We start from the raw sequence: 26,336 nt of genomic DNA, 5'->3' as shown, positions 1-26,336 counted from the left end.
TACTAGGAAAAAAAAAAGACTTTGTGTTAGCACATTTGCAATGAAAACCTTCTTAAGATAGATGACGTTACTGCCCTTGCAGAAGAAACTGATGCTCGACTTGTCTTAATTCTTCTATTATGCAGCTGGTTTATAACCACTTACTGGAAAAAAAAAATGACCCTAGACAGCTCATCAAGGCAGCTGGAGGTTACCTTATCATTTCTTTCCTACAACTGAGATCCTATCTTTCTAACTGTAAAACTTCACCGTGGAAGCCGTCTCCTTGGTGAATACCGTGACTACGTTCCTGAGCCTGTGGACGAAACCGATTTAGATGCCGCCCTTCCCTCCCTCAGCCTGTCAGCCAAGCGTAACACTGAGAGGTGATTAGAATTTTACTGCCCCTGATTCACAGCCCTCAGCTTCCCCTGGATCCCTTGCTTCCCTTTGCTTAGCAACAGGAATGTGGCAAAAGCCTTGTAGTGCAGACAGATTTCTTTTTCGCTTTCATATCGAACAGGAGAACTTAGGCCAGTAAGACAGCACACATCTGACGGGAGCTTCCCATTAGAATTTTATACTCTGAATGCCAGGGGCTTCCTCAGGCCGCAGGATTTTCACAGCATTTTTGGTTGAGATTGAGTTGATCACACAATGACATCCGGGCCCCTCTTGCATGTCGCAGAGGTGCCAATGGCCACGCAAGTGCCGGTGTAACCTTCAGCCACAAGCCTACCCCCTTTGTCCCCCCGCCGGGCTGCTATTTTTAGAAATGTGAGTCGTCTAGGTCAGGCATTAAGGTCGCCCAGTCGTGGTAGTTAAAAGGAATTTCGAGTTGTGCGCATTGTCTGTGCTCCTTGGTTCGTGACGAGTTTAGCTTTTTTTTGGTGAATCCAGCGTGCCAGTTCACCAGTGCTGGGGGACCGGCCGGGCAAGGATGTTCAACGGGAGGGTAGACGTGTGTGTGAGAGTTAACCCCCCCCTCCCCCCCCCCCCCCCCCCCGCCCCAGAGTGGAGCAGACACGTTTATTGGTAGCATCAGGCAGGATCTGTCAGGTTTCCAATATCCGACCGTTCGTGACCCAAACAAATGACAGTTCGTGGATGTAGCCTGATGGAAGTGCTCTAGCCCCTGCAGAAGGAACACCGGGGCTGGTGGACCTGAAGTGTAACTGGAAGAACTGGGGAGGGTTTTACGGGGAATATATGATGGCAGGAAGGCCTTGCAATGCGAGAACTAGACTCCCCTAAGCGGGTCTCCTTCTGTCCTAGACAGCATGCAGCCTGATCTAGCGATGGCGAAGAAGGTAAGAGTTACACATAGAAAGTATCAAGCAGTCCGGACCGACTGGAACAAATAACTCATGTGTGGACGGTGGAGGAAAAATATAGCGAAGGCTATAAAATCGGTGTCCAAGTGCATCATTTTACTAGACCGTCGGGAAGCATTGGCAGTGTTGAGGAAGGAGTCAGCACATTCACAGCCGTGTGGCTCCTATTCCAGCAGCCTTGAGAGCCGCAATCGCCTGCTTCCCAAGGTGGGCTGACTTCAACATTCGGGGGCGCCCGGGTGGCTCAGTCGTGTAAGCACTTGACTCTTGATTATGGCTCACGTCATGGTCTCGCGGTTCGTGAGTTCGAGCCCCGCATTGGGCTCCGTGCTGGCGGTGTGGAGCCTGCTTGGGATTCTGTCTCCCTCTCTCCTCCTCCCCTGCCTGCTCGCTGTCTCTCTTTCAAAATAAGTAAAAATGGTAAACTTAAAAAAAAATAAAATAAATGCCAGCATTCACAAAGGGGATCCAAAGTGAGAGGGAAACTGAAATGGTTTGTTCGAATGACAATAAAGCTGAAAAGGGATAGCACAGAGGTCACATGCCTAGAGCATCCATACAGGCTACAGGCGGGATCAGACAAGGGCTGGCGAACCATGGCCCCAATTCTGCCCGCTGCCTGTTTTTGTAAATAAAGTTTTATTGGAACGCAGGCCCGTTCATTCTCATAGTGTCTGTGAGTGCTTTCATGCTGCAGGACCCTCACAGAGTTCTTGTAACACAGTTAGGACCAACAGAGCTTAACATTTTTTCCTATATGGCCCTTTGTGGGGGAAAAAAAAAATTGGCTAACCGCTGACATTAAAACAAAAACACCCGCACACGAGCCACGGGTGGACTTGGTTCCTCTTTTATTTTTCAACTTTTCTGTCAGAGGTCGGTGAGGGAAATATTTTAAACAACAGGAAAACCAGCAGTGCAAGCATGATAATAAATGATAAGTGGCAGGCACTCGGCCTCGGGGTCAGTGGTCAGTAGGAGGGTAGAAGGCTGTCAGTTGCGGGGGGCGGGGCACTTACTCTGCTACATTCACTAAGATTCAGCCCCTGCTGCTTCCCTGTAGCCAAAATCTCCCCAGGATTCAAGAGAACCTAGACACGGGCACATTTATGTCGTATCTCTCGGTTTTTAAATACTAGCAGCTACAGCATGCATGCCTTTGGGTTTCCACCCTGGCGGTCAAACGGGACATTTCTGTCGTCTGGATTTGGCTTATGACCACGCGTTCGTAGCCCTGGTTTTGAGGCTAAGAACGAGACGTCATTATGTGAAGGGAAGAGCCAAAAGGCTTAGCAAGAAGCGAGAAGGCATATAGAGCAGTAAATGGTACGGTCCCACATGACCTGGGTGCCCGTGGATGCCAGGGGCAGTCAGGCTACGAAAGGACCCCGGTCATTCCTGTCGGTCAAGGTTGCTTTGGAGCACAGTTGGTTTGCAGGGCGTTGGTGAAATGGCTCGGATATGCTGACAGTTTCCATCACTGCGTTTATTGGACTTATTTCCCCTCGTCTACCCCTCGCATGGGACTCTAAAATGCGAGAAGAGAAAGGAATTAATTGTGCCTCTGGAAATTAGACATCGATTTCAAATCAGAAGAGAAAGGAAATGTAGGAGTTACATGGGCAAGACATCTTTCTCGGTCTTCTGCAGGCACATGTGAGGAGAAGGAAATATTCCAGGGGAAACCCAGGGGACACATTATGTTCACTGAGGTCTTTGGTTGAGATACATAGCCACTGGACGATACATAGCCAATTGAAGGTACGGAGTGAAAAGTGGTTTACCTGTTTGACGGAAGATAATGACCCTGAGTACAGGACGTTGTTGAACCTGTCTCGCATCCTCAGGGCCCAGCACAGGAAGGTGGCTCCATTTGTTGGATGAATGAAGACACGAACCCATGAGCCAGTGGAGTGGCATGCATACTATCCTCTGTTGCATTGTCTTGTGTCTCACATTTATTGCCCCCGTTTTTGCTCTGATGACCTAGTCTCTCCTATGTCTCTTGTCTTCTGTTTCCAAGGCAGTGCTTTTCAAAACAAAAATGAGTTGTCTTTCTTTCTTTATTCTTCCTTCCTGTGTTCCTTTCTTTCTTTCTTTCTTTCTTTCTTTCTTTCTTTCTTTCTTTCTTTCTTTCTCTCTCTCTCTCTCTCTCTCTCTCTCTTCCTTCCTTCCTTCCTTCCTTCCTTCCTTCCTTCCTTCCTTCCTTCCTTCCTTCCTTCCTTCCCCCTTCCCTTCCCTTCCCACCCCGCCCCGCTTTGGGTTACATCTTATGGTAACGTCCATCTTCCAACAATCCCGGAAGTTCACTTCAGCTTGGACTGTTTCTCATCTCCCTCATTTTATCTTCCGTTTGTGGACAACTGCTTACATTCCTTTGAACTGAGTCATCATTTTTATTAGCAATCATTATCAAAGGGTGGAAATGAACTCTCAGGTGGAAAGTTAGAAGGATGGAGTGTGTCTGTGCCTGGTGAAAAATTGAATTCAGTTGGGGAAGCTTTAAGGGTTGCTTCTGAAAACATTCTGAGTTTTCCCATGATACTTATTGATCTGTGGCACATACCCAATTGATACAAATTCTCTTTACTGTGCAGGGCAGTGTAAGTCAGGGTTAAAGAAATACTCATACATGCATAAGATATATGTTGATTTCTGTGTTGCTCCTGGGTCTTATTTCAAGTACAAATAAAAATATTGGTCATACTTGGTTTTGAAGAGAGCGGTTTGCATACTATCATTGTTTTCTTGGAAAATTACTCTTGGGCACCTACAACTTAAAATGTTCTGTGAAATCTTTAAAAAAAATTTTTTTTTTAACATTTATTCATCTTTGAGAGACAAAGAGTGAGCAGGGGAGGGGCAGAGAGAGGGAGACACAGAATCAGAAGCAGGCTCCAGGCTCTGAGCTGTCAGCACAGAGCCCGACGTGGGGCTTGAACTCCCGAACTGCGAGATCATGACCTGAGCTGAAGTCGAACACTCAACCGACTGAGCCACCAAATGGTCTGTGAAATCTTGATGATGGCATTAGTATATTCAACTTCAGGTTTCTTTCAGCAAGTACAACTGTACTCGTAGAAGATGGGTTAGCAGTAAAATTGGGTTTGTACCATCATAGTATTTTAGAACTGAAAGTAAGCAGTAGAATCTAATTCATTGTCTTCATTTTTCTGAGGAGGAAACTGGCCACATCAGGGAAATGGACTCTGTAGCGAACTTTGTTGAAACGTATTCATTTATTTGGAGAAGTCAATCTAAACAGACTATCTAAAGCTGCATATAAAGTGCTACCTAAAGTTCTAAGGTTCATTCACTATTACAACTATAGTTGTATACTGTAATTTTACGGTATAACAAATTTTACATGGTACGGATGGCTGTATAGAAATTACAGAAGAAAAGAATTAATTATTACAAGTAAAGGGAAATGCTGTCATTAAATTGTTTCAAATTCCGTTCTGCTTATATAAGCAACCCTGATGTTCTGAAGATGATGTAACTATTCATTTATCGGAAGGATTGGTAATTGGGTAATGAAGACACAAGTCAGATTAAGGAAAAAATAATATACACAAAGGTGAAATTTTATCTGTGTCAAGAGGGATGAAAAGCAACGGAAGACCTCATGTAAGTTGGTCATATATTAAACAACAACAAAAGCACGATGATGGTTTCAGCATGTGTTGGGTTGGGCACTGGGTGTTGTATGGAAACCAATTTGACAATAAATTTCATATTAAAAAAAAAAGAAGAGGTAGGCAATTAATGCCATATTTGAAATAGCGGCTAAGCTTACGTTTGAAAATCATCCACCGCAATAAGTAGACACAAGCAAATTTTAGTAAATCGAGGTGTACTAAAGACTTTGGAAGAACAGCTTATAAGGAAAAGCTAATAAGGAAACACATCCCTGTCAGCAAAATGAAAAGGCAACCTACAGAATGGGAGACCATATCAGCAAACCACACCTGATAAGGAATTGATATCCAAGCCATATAAAGAACTCAGTAACCACCACCCACACCAATCTGATTTAAAAATGGGCAGAAGACTCGCATAGACTATTCTCCAAAGTAGACATCCAGATGGCCAACAAGTACATGAAAAAGTGCCCAACAACGCTTACCATCAGGGAAGTGCAAATCAAATCTGCACGGAGCTGTCCGTCACACCTGTCAGAATGGCTGGGGTCCAAAGGACAAGAAATGCCAGGTGTTGGTGAGGATGTGGAGGGAAGGGAACCCTCGTGCCCTGTTGGTGGGAATGCAAACTGGTGCGGCCGCTATAGAAAACAGTATGGAGGTTCCCCCAGAAATTGAAGAACCGCCATGTGATCCAGCATTTCCACTTCTGGGTATTTATCCGGAGGAAACAAAAACACTAATTCAAAAAGATATCCGCATTCACGTGTTCCCATGTTCTTCCATAGTGAAGATGTGGAAGATGTGGAAGATGTGTCACCTAAGTGTCCATCAGTAGATGAATGGATAAAGATTGTGTGTGTGTGTGTGTGTGTGTGTGCGCGCGCGCACGCGCACGCGTGCAATAGAGTATTACTCAGCCATAGAAAAGAAGGAAATCCTGCCATTTGCCACAACTGCACGGATCTTGAGGGCATGACACTAAATGAAATAAGTCAGACCAAATACTGTAGGATTTCATTCCCATGTGGAATCTTTAAAAAAAAAAAAAAGGTTCATAGATACAGAGAACAGATTGGCGGTTGCCAGAGGCAGGGGTTGGGGAGAGGTGTGTGAAATGGGTGAAAGTCAAAAGGTACAAACCGCCAGTTATAAATAAATTTTGGGGATGTCATGTACAGCATGGTGACTGTAGTTGACTCATACTGTATTGTACATTTGAACATTGCTAAGAGAGTAGATCTTAAAGGTTCTCACAGACACACACAAAACTGTTACTACGTATGGTGATGGATGTAACTAGACCCACTGTGGTCATCATATTGTAATGTGTATATATATCAAATTACTACGTTGTGCCTGAAATTAATATAGGGTTATGTGCTAGTTACATCTCAGAAAGACAGGAAGGAAGGAAGGAAGGAAGGAAGGAAGGAAGGAAGGAAGGAAGGAAAGAGAGAGAGAGAGAGAGAGAAAGAAAGAAAGAAAGAAAGAAAGAAAGAAAAAAGAAAGAAAGAAAAGGAGAGAGAGAAAGAAAGAAAGCAAGAGAGGGAGAGAGAGAAAGAAAGAAAAGAAAAAGAAAGAGAGGGAGAGAGAAAGAAAGAAAGAAAGAAAGAAAGAAAGAAAGAAAAGGAAGGAAGGAGGAAAGAAAGAAAGGGAAGGGAAGAGAAGGGAAAAGAAACATTCTCATGGAACCAAATCAGTGGATATCAGGGCTTACATATAGTGTAGTGTCACCAATGTTAGATTAACAAAGGTACCTGAATATTCATTTGAAATGTATCTTGATCTAGAGGATATGTCAGAAAATGTGGAAGTAATACTCGTCTTCAAAAGTGTGTAGAAAAATACAACTGGGAAACTGGCATTTTTTTATTTGCTGTTTATAAACGGTGGTGCATTGTTCCTTCTGTCTTAGCTATTTAAGGTATCCTGTAATTTAACTGCTGATTTTTATTCAGACCTATTTCTAGGTGGTGCTTTGGATTTTAAGAAAGCATTAGGCTCAGTTTTTTTTTTTTCATTTTTGTTTGCAAACCAATTCCCTTTTTGTTAGTAAAAAAGAACAAAGGAGGGCAGGTGAATGTGTATTACAGGAGTCACAAGTAGCAACGTATGTATTATAAACGTGATCTTTAACAAAGGATGGTATTCATTCATTCACTTATTCAGCAGTAACTATTGAGGATCTACCCTGTGTGAGGGATGGTGGCAAGGCTTCTGTGGACCAGTGAACGTGACCGTTACCGCTCCGATCACGAAGCTTACGTTCCGGCCACCAGATATATCGATCATGTCTGTGTGCTTGGTGAGAAATATATCGTTACGGACTCTAAATGTCATCCTGTGCTCAGGTGGATTCGAGAGAGTGATACTTTATGTTGGAGAATGCTTCCTAGCTTAGAACATATTCTTAGACTGTTCCATTCTCAAACATCTGGGGTGTTGTGTTCCACGGAGAAGCGCACGGCGACCCCGAGAGGTTTCCTGGCATCCCTGTGTCTCACAGGTAGGAAGTGGCAGAGATGAGGCTTGTCCCCTCCACCCTCTTTACTTCAGGGCTGCGCTGGCTTCCCTTCCGTGCTCTGCCCTGCGCCACACTTGGGTGGAAGGCCACGTGCAGCCTGGGAAGGGTGCAGATCTTTCAACCTGTCTCGATCGCAGCAAGAGAGAAAAAGCGAGTGCATGAGGCGCAGCGGTGGGAAACCTGTATGCGAGTCTGCTCCTTGGGGTGGTGCCGTGTGAGCAAGGATCCGTCAGTCACGTTTGAATGAACTCAGAGTGAATGCGTGCCTGCCAGTGGCGTTGGATCGTTGACCTGGGAATCAGTTTAACCAGTGGACGAGGGAGGGGGGGCCCCTGCGTGATGGAGTGACCTGTCACGGACAGGCAGAGGCCCTTCATGGAGACTGGGGAATGCCCCAAGTGGTCTCGGACTTTGATGAACAACTTGGTGGTGGTTTTCTCTGAATGTGGAGTGTCTCCGTGCCTGGGATGGGAAGCAGGGGGGGTTGTGGGAATCCCCCTTTACCAGGGGGGCCGGACACGCCTTCGCTTCTTCCTGGAAGTATGGGCATTTCCCAGCTTCGCAGAGCACTTTGCCTTTCCATCCTGTCTCTTTCAATTTATTTAAATTCGAATTACTTAACATACAGTGTAGTATTGGTCTCAGGAATAGAACCCAGCGCTCCATCATTTACGTTACAACACCCGGTGTTCATCCCAGGTGCCCTCCTTAATGCCCATCAGCCATGTGGCCCACGCCCCCACCGACTTCCCCCTCCAGCAACCCTCAGTTTGTTCTCTGTATTTAAGAGTCTCTTATGGTTTGCCTCCCTCTCTGTTTTCATCTTCTTTTTCCTTCCGTTCCCCTCTGTTCATCTGTTGTGCTTCTTAAATCCCACACATGAATGAAATCATAGCGTATCTGTTTCTCTCTGACTTATTTCCCTTAGCATAATACCCTCTAGTTCATCCACGTTGTTGCAACTGGCAAGATTTCATTCTTTTTGATCGTCGGGTAATATTCCATTATATATATAGACCACATCTTTAAAAAAATTTTTTTTATGTTTATTCATTTTTGAAAGACAGAGAGAGACAGCACAATAGGGGTGGGGCAGAGGCGGGGGGGACACGGAATCTGAAGCAGGCTCCAGGCTCCGAGCTGTCAGCCCAGAGCCCAACGCGGGGCTCGAACTCACGGACCGTGAGATCATGACCTGAGCCGAAGTCAGATGCTCAACCGACTAAGCCCCCCAGGCGCCCCGTATATATACCGCATCTTCTTTACGCATTTGTCAGTCGATGGACATTTGGGCTCTCTCCATACTTTGGCTGTCGTAGATAGAGCCGCTATAAACATTGGGGTGCGTGTGTCCCTTTGCATTCTTGACAAGTGATGGTGCAAACCTCCGTCTCTGAGGATCGTGGAATTGTGAGGAAAAACTGTGCAAGTGTATGCGGGAAGTGTCCCTGCTAGGCTGTTCACCCACCTCATCCTGGGGAAGAGCAGGGGAGGAGTGAATGGAAGAACTGGTGTTGAGCATTGAGTGTTGAGCTCTGTGTCCCTCTCCCTTCCAGCCCTCTCAACGGCCTTGTGGGGAGGTCCTGTCATCGTGCCCTTGTCCTAGAGGAGAAAGCGGGGGGTGCCAGAGTCTACGTACGTAGAGCTCTTACCCGTGCTCCCTTCTTACATACTGCCTCCCTGCATCTCTGTAGACGGATTTTCCTTTTCCTGAATGCTCCTTGTAGCAGTGTCGTCTTCTTTTATCCCGCTATAATTTTTTAACCGCTTTAGTGAGGTGTACTTGATTTCCAAAAGCCCACACGTGTCACACATCTACAATGTGAGGATTTGGGGCATCCGCATACAGTCCTGGCACCATGAGCGCGGTCAAGATGGTAGACGTCTCTGTCACTCTCACAAATTTCTTCGTGTATCTTTGCTCGTTGCTGATAAAAACAGCTTTTGGGAGATGAGAACATGAGAGCTGCACTCTTGCCACGCTCCCGAGTGCAGTGTTGTCCTGAGTGCCGTGGGCGCCATGTTGGATGGCAGATCTCTAGAACTCACGGCATCCCCGAGGCTTTAGACCAATTGAATGGCAACTCCAGAATGTCTTCAGTGAGGGGCAGCTCTTTTGACCGCTTGACAGGTACACGTGAACCTACGCGTTCATCTCTCACAACAGATTTCCCACGGGGTCAAACACAAGGGAGATGACAAGTCAGCATTTGCTGTAGAGACTTGGTTATGGCAGCTGAGGGGTGGGGACCACTTTGCGTTACCTGCTTTCCATGCTTCAGTATAGAGTGATGTTTTGTTTGTCTCTAAGGCAGACCAGACACCTATTTCCTAACTTGGCAGAGATGTCTGATCCTCTGAAAAGCGTTTTGTCAGCTATGAACTTTTTATGGGGATGGGTTGACCTACGAGAGGGAATACCACTTGGAAGGATATGTGTGATTCACATCCATGTGGAAGGATCAGCTAATCACACCTGTTAATCATGCAGCTGAAGGGCATAGCATTTCTTGAGATGTGTGTGTTTTATATCTAAAAATCTTAATCTAGGTGATTAAGGATCCTCACATTAGGGTGATTTCTTAGTAATAAAGTATGGTCCAAGTTATATGAGGAAATCTTTTTAAATTTTTTTAAATGTTTTTATTTATTTTTGAAGGAGAGAGAGAGAGGGAGGGAGGGAGCGGATATGAGTGGGGGAGGAGCAGAGAGAGAGGGAGACACAGAATTCGAAGCAGGCTCCAGGCTCTGAGCTGTCAGCACTGAGCCCAACACCGGGCTCGAACTCATGAACCGTGAGATCGTGACCTGAGCCGAAGTCGGATGCTCAACCGACGGAGCCACCCAGGCACCCCAGATGTGAGGAAACCTTTAGGAACACAAAAGGAATAAAAATATAGCAAAACCTTGGATTGCAAGTAACTTGTTCTGCAAGTGTTCCACAAGACAAGCAAACTTGTCTACTAAATTTTAAGTTGATAAACAAGCCATGTCTTACAATATGAGCAGTATGTGATGCCCAATGTCACATGATCCCATCTGAGCCAATGGTTCTTGAAATTCACTTTGATAGACGAGTGCTTTGGATGACGAACACGTTTCCGGAACCAATTATCCTTGCAAACCAAGGTTTTACTGTATTACTCCTTTCTTATATATAAGCTAAAAGTTTTTTTTTCTTTTCTTTTCTTCATACATTTCTTAGGAATTCACTTTCCGGGAATAGATAACATAGTACCTAATTAACATTCTTCAGAAAATGTGCACATATAATTCTGTTAGGAATCCACCACTGATTCTTAAATAACAAATGAGTCTATTTGGAATGTGTTTCTTTGGCTCGCAGAGGGAAATGCTTCTCCCAGATCTTGAGCTAATCAATTAGCAGATGCTGGAAATTGTCTCTAGTCCTTCTAGGTATTGGTTATAACCATGGTAAATTGATATAATCGTAGTTTTCTGCTACTATTAATAAATGAAGACTCAGGAAAATCACATATAATTGGAATATTACATATACACGTTGACAGCTTAATTTAATTCGTGTGTATGCACACACACACGTGGATGCGTTTTTTTTCCCTTTTGAGGAAAATGCCAGTATGTCAGATGAGGCCATACTATTGGCACATTGAGCCCCATAGACAACAGAAGCAGGAAAGAGGAAATTTGTCATCTTGTAGACTAAGAATTGCAAGTCTTCAGACAATAATACTTCTGGTGTATTGAATAAACTTGATTGATTTTAGAAGTGTTTTTACTCTAAATACACTGACACTCAGGTAAATGTCTAGCAAATACACAACGCTGTCTTTTAAACACACGTATAAAAATTACGTTTCTTCAAATGGTGTGTAAAAAGTCCTATTACAGTGCGAGAAAAAAGCATTTTGTAACACATGTTAAATTCTCTAGAACCAAATCAACTTCATATCTATTTGCACACTGGCGCTTCTGCGTGATTGCAGCGATGATAAAGCAAAAGAATAATCAAGACAAAATTCATAAAGTTCTTTCTTTTCCATGAAGTAACGGGGGGAGTTTAGGTGACTGTTGTTTCAACTCTTGACATGGCAGTTTGTCCAACTGAATTCAACATTGCTCGACAGCATAGCGTCATGAGAGAGACTGGGGAGTTTGAATCAGGCAGCCCTGAGTGCAAATCTCTTCTGACCACCTATTAGCCACTTTGCGGTGAGCATTTAGGAATTGCAGGCTCTTTCTCCTTTAAATGGGAATAAAAAAGGCACTGTCATGTTATTTTGAGGGCTACAGAGAAAGCATATTGAAGCCTCTGGTGCAATACCTAGAATAATGTAGAAGCTCAAAGTTGGCATCCATCATTGGGTGGCTGGGAAGCAGCAGAAAGCAGAGGAGGGGGATGGTTTTGAGTAAGTCAAAGAGCATCTGGCAACAGGTGAGCCGTGCGTGATGATCCAGCCCCCCACCAGTGAGTCCCGCTCATGGTTAAATCGATAGCAAGGAATTTGGCTGTCCCTCTGTACCAGTCTGGTGGATTCCACTTTCAAGACTCTGCTGCCTGTAGGTTTCTCCCCCTTCAGAGAATTACAGGTGTCAACGTTAATGCGCAGAAGCAGGAACATAATAGATGTCATGGACCTGTTCTTCCTCTTTTAGCTTTGCGTCAGGAACGGCACCGTGTTGCTGACGGAGGAAAAACCAAGCAGGCCAGTCACTTCTGAAAGGAATGCACCTTTCCAGACCACCATTGTCTGGAAAGAAAGAATTCTTTTGCTCAATGTTCCGAGTGGTTTAGAGACTCTAGATCGTGAGCAGTTTTATTCCTTGCAAATCTTGCATGCTCATGAGGTTCAAGCAGAGTGGTTTTACAAGGTTTGTTTTAATAGATTATCAAATTTCCCTTCCCTGGGCTTAATTTGTGATGGGAAATAGAACTTGTCTTTTTTTGCCCCCAGTAGACCTCCTTTTTCACCACGGGGTGTCGGCTGTGATTTTGAGATCAAAGCGTTTTATTTAACCTCTGCTTCAGATCTTACGTATTTCATTTATCTTCAAGCCAATTATGTGCAAATTCTACTTCCTGAACTGATCAGCGAGTCCCTGAGAAGTCCCGGTTGGTCAGAGGAGAGGACTTTTGTCAGCTATAATGTACCTCCTGTTCGCTTTGGAGCCTCCAAAACCATCGCTTCCACTCATTATTCTCAGAGAGACGTGGAGGTGGCCCAGGACAGGGACCGCCCCCCCCCCCCACACAGTGCCCATCGAGGGGGCAAACATTAAAGCTTTGCATCGCTTTAATCTTTGCAAATGCACCATGCGTTTTGTCAAGGGGACCATCGATTTCATTGTTATTCCTAGAAAAGTCTGGAGTTCCTTTGCTTCTCCAAAGGACTCTGTATGGTATCAACAGCTGCATATTATTTCCGTGTTGCAAATCCAATAGCTTGGAAGAAAAGTTTTGGCATGTTTGTGAAAGGGCAGCATAAACTCTGATTAATATGGATCAGTCTAACAGTTCATCCTCCTGAACCTGTCATGTTTCAGCCCACAGGCAGTTGTAAACGAAAGCAAGGTCAGATCAAACCTGCATTGTATGTACCACATTCAGGAATTTACTATTCGAGTTTGAATAGATCAAAGAAATTCCCTGGTGGAAGCAGTGACTAATTTCTCCAAGTGCTTTTGTTCACTTACAGTAACTTCCTTTTCTAGTTTATTAGTGTTCTACCATAATTTTCCTAGGAAAGTTTACCTGTTTTGTTGTGTAATTTTTTTTAATGTTTATTTATTTTTGAGCGAGCGAGCGAGAGAGAGAGAGAGAGAGAGAGAGAGTGCAAGCAAGGGAGAGGCAGAGAGAGAGAGGGAGACACAGAATTCGAAGCAGCTCCAGGCTCTGAGCTGTCAGCATAGAGCCCAACCCGGGGCTCAAACCCACGAGCTGTGAAGTCATGATCTGAACCAAAGTCGGACTCTTAACTGACTGAACCACCCAGAGGCCCCTACCTCTTTTTGTTTTTATACACTTGTATTTTTGTGTATGTCTTAGTCATAATGACATGTAATATATATGTTTTTGCAAGGTATGGGGCAAAAAATTAGGGTTTGCATTAATGACGAGAGGTAAGGGAGAATCCCTGAACTGCAGACAAAGTACTCTCCGTCTGATCCCCACCTTGGTAGGGATCACAAATCTATTCAACTTCTCCATCAGGCAATTCAGTTAGAGGAAATGAGCCAAGGTAAGGAATTGATTTGGTAATCATAGATTCACAAAACAATAACCCTTAGTACCCTACCTGGCAGTGGAGAGCTATGTAATGCAAAATTAATCAATGTGGTGCTTTTCCTTGGGGGCTTCGGATTTATAGTTAATTGAACTCAAAGCACCTGGCTTCTCCAGGATAAATTAATTTGTACTCACAATGATTTCAGGTGTTTTATGAAGATAGCAAACAATCAGGTCATTATTTCTTTCTTTTAGACCGAAGGTATCGTTAAAGAAGTGATACTGAAAAAGAGCTGGAGTTCTCACTGAAACCTGGATTTTATTACCTGAGGGACAGGTGGCACTCACACTGTATACTGGTGGCATGTTATTGGCTCAGATTAATAAAATGGCAGATATATGAATTCTGTTCCTTTGACAGACTGAGAGAAAAGTCATTCAGGATAGAATTCCCCAAATAACATTCTTGTGGTTAGTAGAACTTGGAGCAACTTCTGTTTTCGCAACCACAGATGTAAATGACGATTTTAAAATGAGAGCAGGATAGGGGCGTCTGGGTGGCTCATTCAGTGGAGGGTCCACTCTTGATCTTGAATCAGGTCATGATCTCACGGTTCGTGGGTTGGAGCCCCACGTCAGGCTCTGTGCTGACAACACGGAGCCTGCTTGGGATTCTCTCTCTCCTGCTCTCTCTCTGCCCCTCCCCTGCTCATTCTCTCTCTCAAACTAAATTAATAAACTTTAAAAATAAATAAAGTAAAATAAGAACACGATAATTTTTTCAGGGAGGTAGTTACGTTCTAGCGTCTTGGTGGTCTCTGTTCAATTAAATCAATGTTGAGCGCCAAGCACAAGTACAGCGATAATTGATATAGCCATGTAGAATTTTAAAGTAGAAATAGTTAGTGGAATTCAATCTTTACCTGTATTTTGGCTGGGAAAATGTTAGAAGTTACTTAATTCATGTACCTCCCTTGGAAAGTAAATATTTTAATTTCTAGGTTTAAGCGATTGATTTCATGGCTCGTCCCTTTATACCAAGGGAGAAATTGTAATGATTTAAAAACACAAAATTGTTGGGGCATCTGGGTGGCTCAGTTGGGTTGAACGTCCGACTTTGGCTCAGGTCATATCATGGTTCATGAGTTCGAGCCCCACGTCAGGCTCTGTGATGACAGCTCAGAGCCTGGAGTCTGCTTTGGATTCTGTGTCTCCCTCTATCCCTCCCCAACTCGCACTCTGTCTCTCTTTCAAAAATAAATAAACATTAAAAAATTTTTAAAAATTGAGAAACTAAGAACACAAAATTGTACAACTGCCGGGGCATGCGTAGTCTCAGGATCTCCGAGATGCTTTCCGCTGCAGGTAGGAGACCTCTTCTCAAATGGCATCAAGTTGTCTTACACAAGGGTATTTATTTTTTTAAATTTTTTTTTTTTTTTTTTTTTTTCAACGTTTATTTATTTTTGGGACAGAGAGAGACAGAGCATGAACGGGGGAGGGACAGAGAGAGAGGGAGACACAGAATCGGAAACAGGCTCCAGGCTCTGAGCCATCAGCCCAGAGCCTGACGCGGGGCTCGAACTCACGGACCGCGAGATCGTGACCTGGCTGAAGTCGGACGCTTAACCGACTGCGCCACCCAGGCGCCCCAACACAAGGGTATTTATTATCTCACGTAGGGACTTCTCAAGTAGGCTGTACCCCGGGGGTGGCAGGGCAGTGTCCCTGAAGTTCTCCGATTTAGATTTGGTCTCTGCAAAGTGTTCGTTTCCTGTACAGCTTGGCAGCAAGATGGCTGCCGTGGCCCAAGTCCCCGCTGATGTTCAGAGGAGGCTGTGATACGATTTCTTTCTTACACTTCTTTTTGAGGAGGAAGTGACTCTTTCCCAGGTGCTTTTCACCAAAGACGCTCTCATTTCTCAGTTGGGCCACATACATGCCAGGCATGTGGAATTGCCATGATTGGTCCCGACCATCTTTGGAGGTGGGAGTTAGGATCCACTTCCCCAGAGTACTGCGACGTAAGACAGTCAACTGAATAAAACCGGGGTTTCTTCTGAAAGGGAGAAAGGGATAAATGGATGTGGTGTAGGCAGACGTCAGTCATCTCGTGGGTAAGGAAGTAATGGCCCAGAGAAGACTTACGCTGTGGCAGTTACAAGCTTAGGGCCATTTTGTCTGGTACTGTTGTCCACACTGTTTATAACTTTTTTCCAGGACTACCCCCTCCCCGCAAAAAAAAAGAAAGTCATTTTGGTCATAGTGGACTTGCAAATGAAGAGAAACTTTACCCGAGTTTCTGAAGGTGAATGAAAGTGGCAACACCAAGCCATTTAATTTTATACTTCCTCAAGCAAAATAGGTCTGATGTCCCGTGAACCCGCCGCGGCCTGCACCTTCTTACAACTTTCCACAGAAGAGTTTTTAGTCATTTGGATGATTACTTGATTATAAGTTGTTCTTTTTACTCAACACCAGGAGGGACGATGCCTACTTTTTGCTTAGCGCTTGTCCTTGGTGGGTCATCGGACGTTCAGCAAAAGAACGAATGAATAAATCCTGAGATCTTCCAATCCCGTAACCATGTGATAAGTTGAAGCACTGTTGTGTGGTCCCATATGTGTGAACCGTTACACTTCTAGGTAACGTGTCAACATGGTCCTACATCCTGAAAGCGGGACTTATAAAAGACATGTAAAAATAACAGCATGAGACCCTCTGTGTCATAGGCCACTGGTGAGTGCCATCAAGTTTCTGGAAAGTCTATGTTGTTTTGAGACTTCCACATGAAAAGGCAGATTTGGGGCTGGGGATTGAAGGGAAGGAGGGACTCTGACAAGTGGAGAGGGGGAAATCCAATCCAGGAAGATGAACCAAGAGGGAAATCTTAGATTTATTTTAGGAACAAAAGGTAAATCTGTTTGATGAAGGTGTGTTGTCCCTGGGAATTAGAAAGAGATGCACTCAAGGAACTGGGAAGTGAGGGGGACCGTGGAGATCCTTCAGCTCAGGCTAAGCCATCAAACTATTTGGGAAACTATTGAAGCTTTCAGAGCAGGAGTCGGACATAAAGGAACCAGCGTTTACAAAGATTAAGTTGTAGGAGAGCTACATGTGTAGAATGGAACATGAGGGAGAAAAAGTAGTTACGGAGCAAAGTTGCCCAAGTGTAAATAAAGGTACAGAAAATAAAATGCAAGAAATTGGTATGAAGGGGAAGATGAGAAATTTTGAAGAAGGAGGACAGGACAAGACAGCCGGATACAGGGGCCTAGCTGGCCCCAAGCCAAGCTCCTCGGTGCTGAACCTTGAAGGCTAATGGGCTCATCATGTGAAATAGGAAAGTTCTCTTTTTCAAAGAAGACGAGGATCTGAGTTTACAGCCAGTGAAGCACTTACAGATGCCCAGCAGGCAGGCAGGGATGTGCAAATCAACTTCCAAATGAATGGTGCTCGTGCCGTAGGCTAGAGAGGAGGTGACTTCCAGGTGTAAGTCAAAGTCACATGAGAGTCGGAGATAGGCCGCATTTATCAAAACGCCTGGCGCAGACGTATCCCAATGTGTGTTTGTTGAATTGAGACGAAACTATTTCCCAGAATGCTTTGGGTTGGCAGTGATGGAAACCCAGCAGAAACTGACTGAGAGACTGAATTTATGGGCTCGTGTGGCAGAATAATCCAGAGACAGGCCTGGCTTTAGGCATGACTGGATCGATACGTTTACATGGTTAGGGATTTCTCTCTCTCTTTCAACTCAGCTTTGGTGTGTGTTAGCTTTTTCTCTCAGGTGGCTCTTGGATTCGATGGCACATCCTGCCAGCTGAGCCCCTCCTGCAGAAAGACAGCTCCTCTTTCCCATCAACTCCTGAGCTAAGCACTAGAATTCACTCTTCCTGGAAAGACAGAGAATATTCCATCATCCCTGAATCAACCGCTGTGATTCCGATAAACCCGGCCCATCCTTAGAATCATGGGTAATGTGACGTCCGCCAAAATACACTTAAACGAAACCTAAAAGGTGAGAGGGGAAGGATGTAGGTAAATTTAAAGAAAAACCTCATGCCTTTTGCCACAGGAGAGGAGTAAGGATGCCAGGCAGGTGAATATGGCAGGAGTCCGCTACAGGACTTAGGCTGGAATCGTAGACTGAAGGCTACGGCCGGGCCTGGAGGACACACGTTCCCAGGACAGAAGGAGGGCGGCCAGTGAAGGAGAAATGGAAGAATCAGCGGGGTAGGCTGAGCAGTGACCTTGAAGCACAGGTGGGAGCTAATCAGGCCCATTTCCTGATACACGACAAGGTGGAGGGCTTCACGGGACGCGGCTCCAAAATGGAATATTCCGCGGGATAAAACAGCAGGTGCCTGCTGTTTTCGGTAATTTAGAAATAGCAGCGAGACGTTCCGAAGTCCAGACACCGGAGTGAAAATGGCCCTTCTGACATCCTTACATCCTTTGTTACCAGATTGAAGGCACGTGACTCAGACATTGTAAGACGAAAGAACAGCCTACATAAGTGGTTTACCATACGGCTTCTGTGGCTCGGCGTTTTTACTGAGGTTTTCAAAGGAAAGCAGGGAGAGGACCGAGGCTGGCACCTAACCACCTGAAGCTTCAGTTTCCCTCTTGCCTTTCGATATTTCAAGGCCCCTCCCACTGTTTAGCTTCGGTCCAGCAGCAAACTGCCCTTGTCGGGTTGTCACCCTGGCCTCCACCTTCGGAAGTGCATTTTGCCTCCTCCCTCAGGCAGGCGTAAGGCCTGCCGCTGCTGAGTCAGCAAGGGACGGGGTCAGCACTCCTGCTTGGTGACCCACGTGGCCGCAGTTGGAGACGCTCTGTCGGCTCATCAGAGCTCTCCGACCTTCCCTGCCGTGTAGTAAGTGCTCAGCAAATGCATGTTAGTGTTAGTACTGCGACTGTTACAATGATTTATTTTTGTATTTATTCATTTATTAGCTCTTGATTCCAGTTTTTGTTTTTTGATTTTTTCTTTTTTCTTTATTTTTTAAAATATAATTTATTGTCAAGTTGGCCAACATTCAGAATAGGAGAGATCAAGGTTTTCCCAGACAAACAAAAACGGAAGGAGTTCATTACCAACTACAAGAGATCCTAAGGGGACTCTGTGAGTGGAATGTTCAAAGACAACAAAGGACCAGAGACATTACGATTGTTATTTAAAAAAATAAATAAATAAAACTCGGGCTCCTGGGTGGCTCAGTCGGTTGAGCGTCCAACTTCGGCTCAGGTCACGATCTCGCGATCTGTGAGTTCGAGCCCCACATCGGGCTCTGTGCTGACAGCTCGGAGCCTGGACTTGCTTCAGATTCTGTGTCTGCCTCTCTCTCTCTCTCTCTCTGCCCCTCCTTTCCTCGCTCTCTTTCTCTCAAAAATAAGTAAACATTAAAGAAAATTTAAAAACCCAAAACTCTACAGGCAGCAAAGGCAGCGATTGGCTCCTTACCCTGTGTAGGAATTACCCTCTTTTGTGAGTGCATCTCATACCCCAAGAGAGGGCCCGTGTCTTCGTTGTAAGCCGGGCCACTATTTCTTGAACTAAAAACCTCACACTTCACAGCTGTTTCCTTTTCGAATATTCTTTCTCACTTCTGCTTTCAGTGATTTCGGTGGTCTTCGCATGGATGCCACTCTTGGTGGTTTTAGAGCCATAGTTCCTGCCACCCCCCTCGTTTGTATGTTTGGCTTAGTTTTTACACACACCCGCGGACGGAGAGAGAGGATCGAAAGCTGCAAGGCTGCACAATATAGTATGTGTCTGGTTGTTAATGTGTTTCTGTGGACCCGTACACATATGTACATTCACACACACACACACCTGAGGCCGTCACACTTACTTAAGGCTGCGATGAGGTTGACATTGTGTCCTTAGCTCTTATTATCAAGAATGGTCATTTAGCAGATAGATCTCGGAGAGGCATTTTTTTTTTTTTGAAGCACACACTCACGACAGCTGTGATTTCCGTGTCCGTACCATGCGCTGAGGACCGAGCTAAGCGACTTACATGCAGTATCTGATTCCGTGTCACCGCGAAGGTAACCCTACGGGGGTGGGGTTTTCACTCCTTCATATGCGCGGTTGCTGAGGAGTGGAGGTGTCATTAGCGAGTGGCAGAGTCGGGACCCGCATGTAGGCGATTCTGCCTCCGGTGACTGAGCTCCTACCCACCGCCGGGGCTCCACCTGTCAGTTCTGGCGCTCCTCAGCTCCGTGGGCAACAGCTTTACACTTGTCTACACTTGAAACACTGTATGAGCCAAACCAAAGCAAAGCCACTATTAATCAAAGGCACCCCATAGCATGGTGACTACAGTTAATAGCACTGTCTTGCATGTTTGCAAGTTGCCGAGGGAGTAAATCTTGAAATTTCTCATTACGAGAAAAGAAATTACGTAACCGTGTGTGGTGATGGCGGTTAACCAGGCAAATCTGTGGCGATCATTTCTCAATACGCACAGTTGTCAGACCGTTAGGTTTTACACCTTAAACTAATAGAATGCCTATCAATTATACCTCAGTAAAGCAAAATAAAACGTTCTCCCTAGAATAAAAAGCACTTATTTTCATTGTTATTCTGAGTCAGTATCCTGGTGCTTGGCTATTGGAGGAGGAAATTGGTAAACATTTATAAGAAGGACTCTGCTGTACCAAATTACAGTTTTCTCCTTGTTGGAAATGTATCTGTATGATGTGTATTTTACTCTCCTGGACAGTGTTTTCATTCTGTGCCACAGTTTTTTGAAAGTGTTTTTGTTCTTTTGAGTTATACTGACATTTTCTGATAGTTTCTCTCTGGAATATTTGTTATTCTGGGTCTATATGTGTGTCTGGTCTGTTTCCACAGTAGAGTTAATGACTGGGAAATGCAGTATCTTTCAAAGCCTGCCTTGCGGAAATGCATGTGTGCAAATGCAGATTGCCCCAATTTTCTACTGAAATGTCCTTCTCTGCGGGGAATGTTACTTTCCAGGCTTTGTCTAGAAGAGATCCATTTTGTTCCTGGAGATGATTGAGATTAAGAGCAAATACCACGTCCAAAATCCATGTGTTGTGATTATACTTACCTATAGAGGTTCAGTGACCAAAGAAATTGTACGAATTTTTAAAAAAATGTTTAGGTAAGCCTTAGCCGTCAGAAAAACTAATTAGCTTGCTTTAAAAAAAAATGAATGTTTATTTTATTTTTGAGAGAGAGAAAGAATGACATGTGAGCAGGGAAGGGGCCGAGAGAGAGGGAGACACAGAATCCAAAGCAGGCTCCCTCCAGGCTTTGAGCTGTTAGCACAGAGCCCGACGCGGGGCTCGAACCCACAAACCATGAGATCGTGACCTGAGCCGAAAATGGATGCTTAACCCACCGAGCCACCCAGGCGCCCCAAATTAGCTGTCTTTTCCAAGGGAGAATATTTAGAAAGTAAATTCCAACAACTATCATAGTGTCTAAGACAAGAACACTTTGCGTCTGCTTCCTATTTGATAAGAACCGTGCTGTTCTTTCTCGAAACTCTGCAGTTTACAAAATATGTATAACTTAAACTGGCATATATAAGCAAGATGTGGCAAATGTTCCTCCGCAAATTTTCAAGGGATTGGAATATTTCCCAACTCTTTTCGACGGGAAGAAATAAAGTATTTTTCTTTTGGACTCCCAAAGGAGGATATTATTAAATACAAATGCAGAGTATTTTGAAATTGCTGAGCAGGCCACAATTTTGAAATGCTGCTTCTCAATCCAAAACTTTGGTATTGCTGGTTTTTTTTTTTTTTTTTTTCTCCCATGGGTCATCAGATATCACAGAGAAAGATTAAGGTGTTTTTTTTTTTCCTTTTCTTTTTCTTCTTTTTAACTTTCAGTAAATCAAATCTTGAAAAATTTGGCTTGCAACACTAAAGGATTCTGAAATATTCCTGGGACCTGAAATCAGATAACGTGCACTTCTCCAGATTAATTCTTTTTGGGGTATTGTGAAATGATTACAAGGAAAAAACACGCATCCTAGCCTTTTATCCTATTTTCTTTTCCAAAAATGAACCCAATGGTTGAAATTTGCGATAAAGAATAGGCTGGCAACAGTTTCCACTATAAACAATGTAACAACTGTTGAAACAAAGCCAGCCTTTACATAACCAAGAAGAACTCAGCACATGTCTGTTACCACGCCTGCCTCGGCTTATCTCTCTCATGCTGGGTGAAGTCCAACTTTTGTTTCCTTTGTTTGGGGTCCAATGCGAAGATTGTTTCAGGAACACTTCCTTGATAGCATGCATGGAATACAATAGCACCCAGTTTCTTTTAATTCCAGCTCTCCTCCTTTAAAGCCAGGGTTGAAAAGTTATATGGTAACGCACTTGGCAGAGGGAGTCCATGAATGAAGACAAGGCTTCATTGGCAAAACCCTTCATCAATTTAATGGGCTCAGCAGCTACCCAGATCCATCCAACGAAGGGTTGGCGGATGGACAGTCAAAGCCATTGTCGACAGAACATTCTATTTTTTTTGGAAAGAAAACAGAAATTCCTTTGTTATTGCTATTTATGAGGAATATCCTGACTTCTATATGCTAAGGGCAAATTCGATCCAAAAAATCATGTGAGGGGGGAAAACATCTGTGAGCCACATGTGACCTGAAGGCCACCAGTTGGTTACCTCTTGACTAAAGCGTGACACTATTTGACATCTTTATTGAATAATATTTATTGAGATGTTGGGTGTCTTCTCTGGCACGTGTCCTGATGTTTGTTAGTATTCTGATGCTCTGCTGGTCCTCTGCTCCTGAATCTTAGCATTTCCCTTCACTGTGTTCATTTTATCCCCAATTTGCAGATGGAAATCAGATTGGATTAGAAAGAGAGAGTTTGACATAGTGTAAGGCCCACATTTGGGTCCACAGTCTGGTTACTAACCTAGTGCTGGTGTCAGAGGGTCTATCTTCTTCCAGAAACAAAGTATTTTTCTTATATTCCACTTTCATATGTTTGTTTTCTGCCTAGTTTACTGTCCCTGAAACCCTTCCCAGAAACCAGATCTTTATAGGATTGGGCATTACATTGTGAAACTCGTTTAGGATTTAATGTGCATCTTTTGTCTCCAGGCCTGTAGTTTGGGCTCTACTATCTAAGGGCCTTCACTGAGGCCAGACTTAATCTTCACTGCTTCCTTCTAAAATTTTAATTGCTTTTCAAGACCTCCCTGTTTCCTTGTGATATCCCTGATACCAGTAACTTGCCTGCGTAAGTCTCTTCTGGATTCTGGTTGCATGTGCCCTGCTGGGTCTGCTCTCTTTAATTACAACTCTTTCTGCCTCCCTGGCATATGTGCTTCTTGGCTGTTGTAGTTGGCCAAACTTTGCTCCTTTTAGCCCTTCATGTCTGGCTGTTACATCAGGTAAAAACCTTTGGAGAGCAGTACTTTTGAAGCCGATTTATCATGGAAAAAAAAAAGGAGGAATGAAATTTTGCTATCTGTATGTATTCATACAATTCAAATGCACTTAGTCTTTCTTATCCAAAAGGTACTGTGTATTTGTCTTATATATATGACAAATATATATATATGTCAATATATATTAAATATATATATGAAATGCATATGAAATATATATATGAAATGTATATGAAATATACATATGTGAAATATGTATATTGGGAATAAGAGCTTCTCTACCTCCTCAAATAGGCTTATAATGACATATATATGTCTCTCTATATATAAAACATATGTAGATAACATATATATAACATACATAGGTAGCACACATGTAACATATATAGATAACATATATAAAGATTGGTAGTTATTTCATTAGTGTAGCCAACTGATACAAGAATTGATTTTGGGGGGCACCAAGGTGGCTCAGTTGGTGAAATGTCCGACTTCAGCTCAGGTCACCATCTCACAGTTTGTGGGTTCAAGCCCTGTATCGGGCTCTGTGCTGACAGCTCAGAGCCTGGAGCCTGCTTTGGATTCTGTGTCTCCCTCTCTCTCTGCCCCTCCTCCTGGTCATGCTCTGTCTCTTTCTCTCTCTCAAAAATAAATAAAACCTTTAAAAAAAATTTAAAAAGTCAGAATTGATTTTTTAATTCCTGTTGATCCATGAAAAAATAAATGCCAGTGCTGGTAGAATGAGTAAGGCACCAACCTATTAAAATCCTCTTGTGTGTGTGAAAGAAGAGATGTGGGGGTTACTGAAATGATTAAGGTATTACCTGTTAAAATCCCCTTCTAGAGCGTCACGTGTCTTTGGAATTATTCTCAAAGAATACAGTAACCCTCCCTGTATTATTATTTGGATCAGTGAGCTTGAACAACAGCCTTAAAGAGCTGAACTCTGATGTGGAAATTTCCTTTGAGAATCAGTTTCTAAATTCCAAATTCCAGAAAGCTCAAACTTATTTTCACGTGACCTCTGTCATACTTGCATGCTGATTCCTTTTGGTTTTGAGGAAAGAACGTTATCAATGGCTTATGCTATCCTTCTCCTGTCCCCTCTCTACCTGTCTGTGTGAGTTTGGGAAGGTGGGCAGCAAAGCACCCGGTGGCCTTGGACCCGGCCTATCTTCAGAACGTAAGTAAATCCTCCATGAAAGATACTTAAAGGTTGGATCCAATGTGTTGACTGAGTATGCTCCAGGCATTTTGAGTGCGGCAAGGTAGAAAAGAAATTGCGAGAAATGCTGATTATAGATTGAGTCTTTTATTAAGTATTGTGTCCTGTATGAGCCTATTTGAGAAGGTGGAGAAGCTCCTATTCCCAATGTATCCCAGTCTCAAAGAGGAGATGTAAATAAATGTCTAAACAATAATATGTGCATACATGGAAATGAAATGTGATGTATTGCTCTGGAACATGTGCTGAGATCACGTATGCATGGATGGCATTCTGTGGCAAACAGGTGCATGTTGGTAATTGGTTTGACTGTCCTTTATTTTCCTTATGTATAGAAATCGTTGAGAAGCCATGGCTTTTGGGTTTTGCTTCATAGGAAGCTGATGTTTAATGATGTTCATAGGGAGCTGATGCTTCATGGGGAATATGGCGTGCCGGAAGGGTGGGATTTTGAGGGAGAATTGGTTACGTGGAAATGTGATTCTTTGAAAAATCAAGAGAGCACCAGACTTGACACATTTTGAGTAGTATCTTCACTTTAACACCTTGGAAGCTTCTCTTCTTAATTCAGCAGACTTTCATGAACAGTTTTGCATTTGTTAGGAAATTGCCCTTTTAAGACCTATGTATGTTTAAACTTATTTTCAGTTGTAGCAAGTATTAAGCCTTCCCAGATAAATCTGATCTTCAAGCAGCGTAACAGGTACCGGATGGTGGGGTGGTTCAGTCAGTTGAGTGTCTGACCTCAGCTTAGCTTGGGATCTCACAGCTCCTGAGTTTGAGCCCTGCGTTGGGCTTGGGGCTGTCAGCACAGAGCCCACTTTGGATCCTCTGTCCCCCGCTCTCTCTTCCCCTCCCCCTCCAAAAAAAAAAAAGAAGAAGAAACATTTATTAAAAAAAAAGAGGTGTTGGATATCAGTGCTGAAAGATAAATAGTAATACATGTGGCATAGTTAAAAAAAAAAAACATGCAGTTTTCAGGTAATGAGGCTGATTTTCTTGCATAACCAGTAATAGAATTTGGCATGCAATTAAAGAATTTCAAACATATTTTGGGAAACATCAATATCAATGAATAAGTACAAGTGTTTCCAAGGTAATTTTTTTTAGGAAATATTTATTCGGGTATATAAGGTTGTTGGTTTTCTTTCAATTTCTTAGTTGTACTTACTAGAGAGTAAAGTAGCAAGAAGGTATATCTAAGTCAAAACAAAGTAACATAAAAATAGTGATAGGGTTGCCAGACAAAATACTGGATGCCAGGTTAAATTTGAATTTCAGATAACAAATACATTTTTTAGTATAAATTTGTTCTATGCAATAGTTGGACCTACTTCTACTAAAAATTATTTGCTGTTTACCTGAAATTCAAATGTAACTGGGAGACCCATATTGTGTTGGGAGACCCATATTGTGTTTTAAGTGTTTATTTATTTATTTTGAGAGAGACAGAGTATGAGTGGGGGAGGGGCAGAGGGAGAGGGAGAGAGAGAGAATCCCAAGCAGCCTCCACTCTCAGCACAGAGCCCAACGTGGGGCTCGATTGGCTCGATCCCACGACCAGGATATCATGGCCTGAGCTGAAATCAAGAGTCGGACTCTTAACCAGCTGAACCACCCAGGTGCCCCAAGACCTATATTTTTATTTGCTGAGTCTGATGATCTTAAAAGCTGGTCAGTTTTTTTTTTTTTTTTCTTTCAATGGGCAGACACATTTGAAGTACCTTCTTTGTGACAATTTAGCCCCATATCTTGTGGAAGTTATAGACTACTTGTTGTCCTCAGAGAGTCTGCCCTCTAGCAGAGGAGCTAAGAGATACGAAGATAATCCTATTTCAAGGGAAACAAATTCTCTAAGAAAGATACAGTGACAGTTCAAAGAATAAAGGGGTCACTTCCTGTGGAAAGCAGGGAAGGGACACTTGAGTCAATATTGAGTTTGGCCAGAAAGGATTGATGTTGTTTTGCTCACTTGGAGATGGGGAAGGGATCGTACCTTCTAGACCAGAGAACAAG

At 43.6% G+C, this 26,336-nt stretch overlaps 1 protein-coding gene and 1 long non-coding RNA gene across 5 annotated transcripts in view; both read left to right on the top strand.

The window, feature by feature from the left end:
* Positions 1 to 26,336, top strand: part of PRKG1 (protein kinase cGMP-dependent 1) — a 1,267,967-nt gene that overhangs the window by 262,376 nt on the left and 979,255 nt on the right. The window lies entirely within an intron of this gene.
* Positions 12,204 to 25,229, top strand: LOC147575746 (uncharacterized). Its single transcript, XR_015241509.1, has 2 exons — positions 12,204 to 15,086; positions 15,339 to 25,229. It is a non-coding gene; the product is annotated as an uncharacterized LOC147575746 (long non-coding RNA).

Source organism: Puma concolor, chromosome D2 (assembly GCF_028749965.1).
Source record: "Puma concolor isolate L17-30 chromosome D2, mPumCon1.1.hap2, whole genome shotgun sequence".
NCBI lineage: Eukaryota > Metazoa > Chordata > Mammalia > Carnivora > Felidae > Puma > Puma concolor.
The sequence above is the reverse complement of the archived record's forward strand: the minus strand, read 5'-3'. Positions and strand labels throughout refer to the sequence as shown.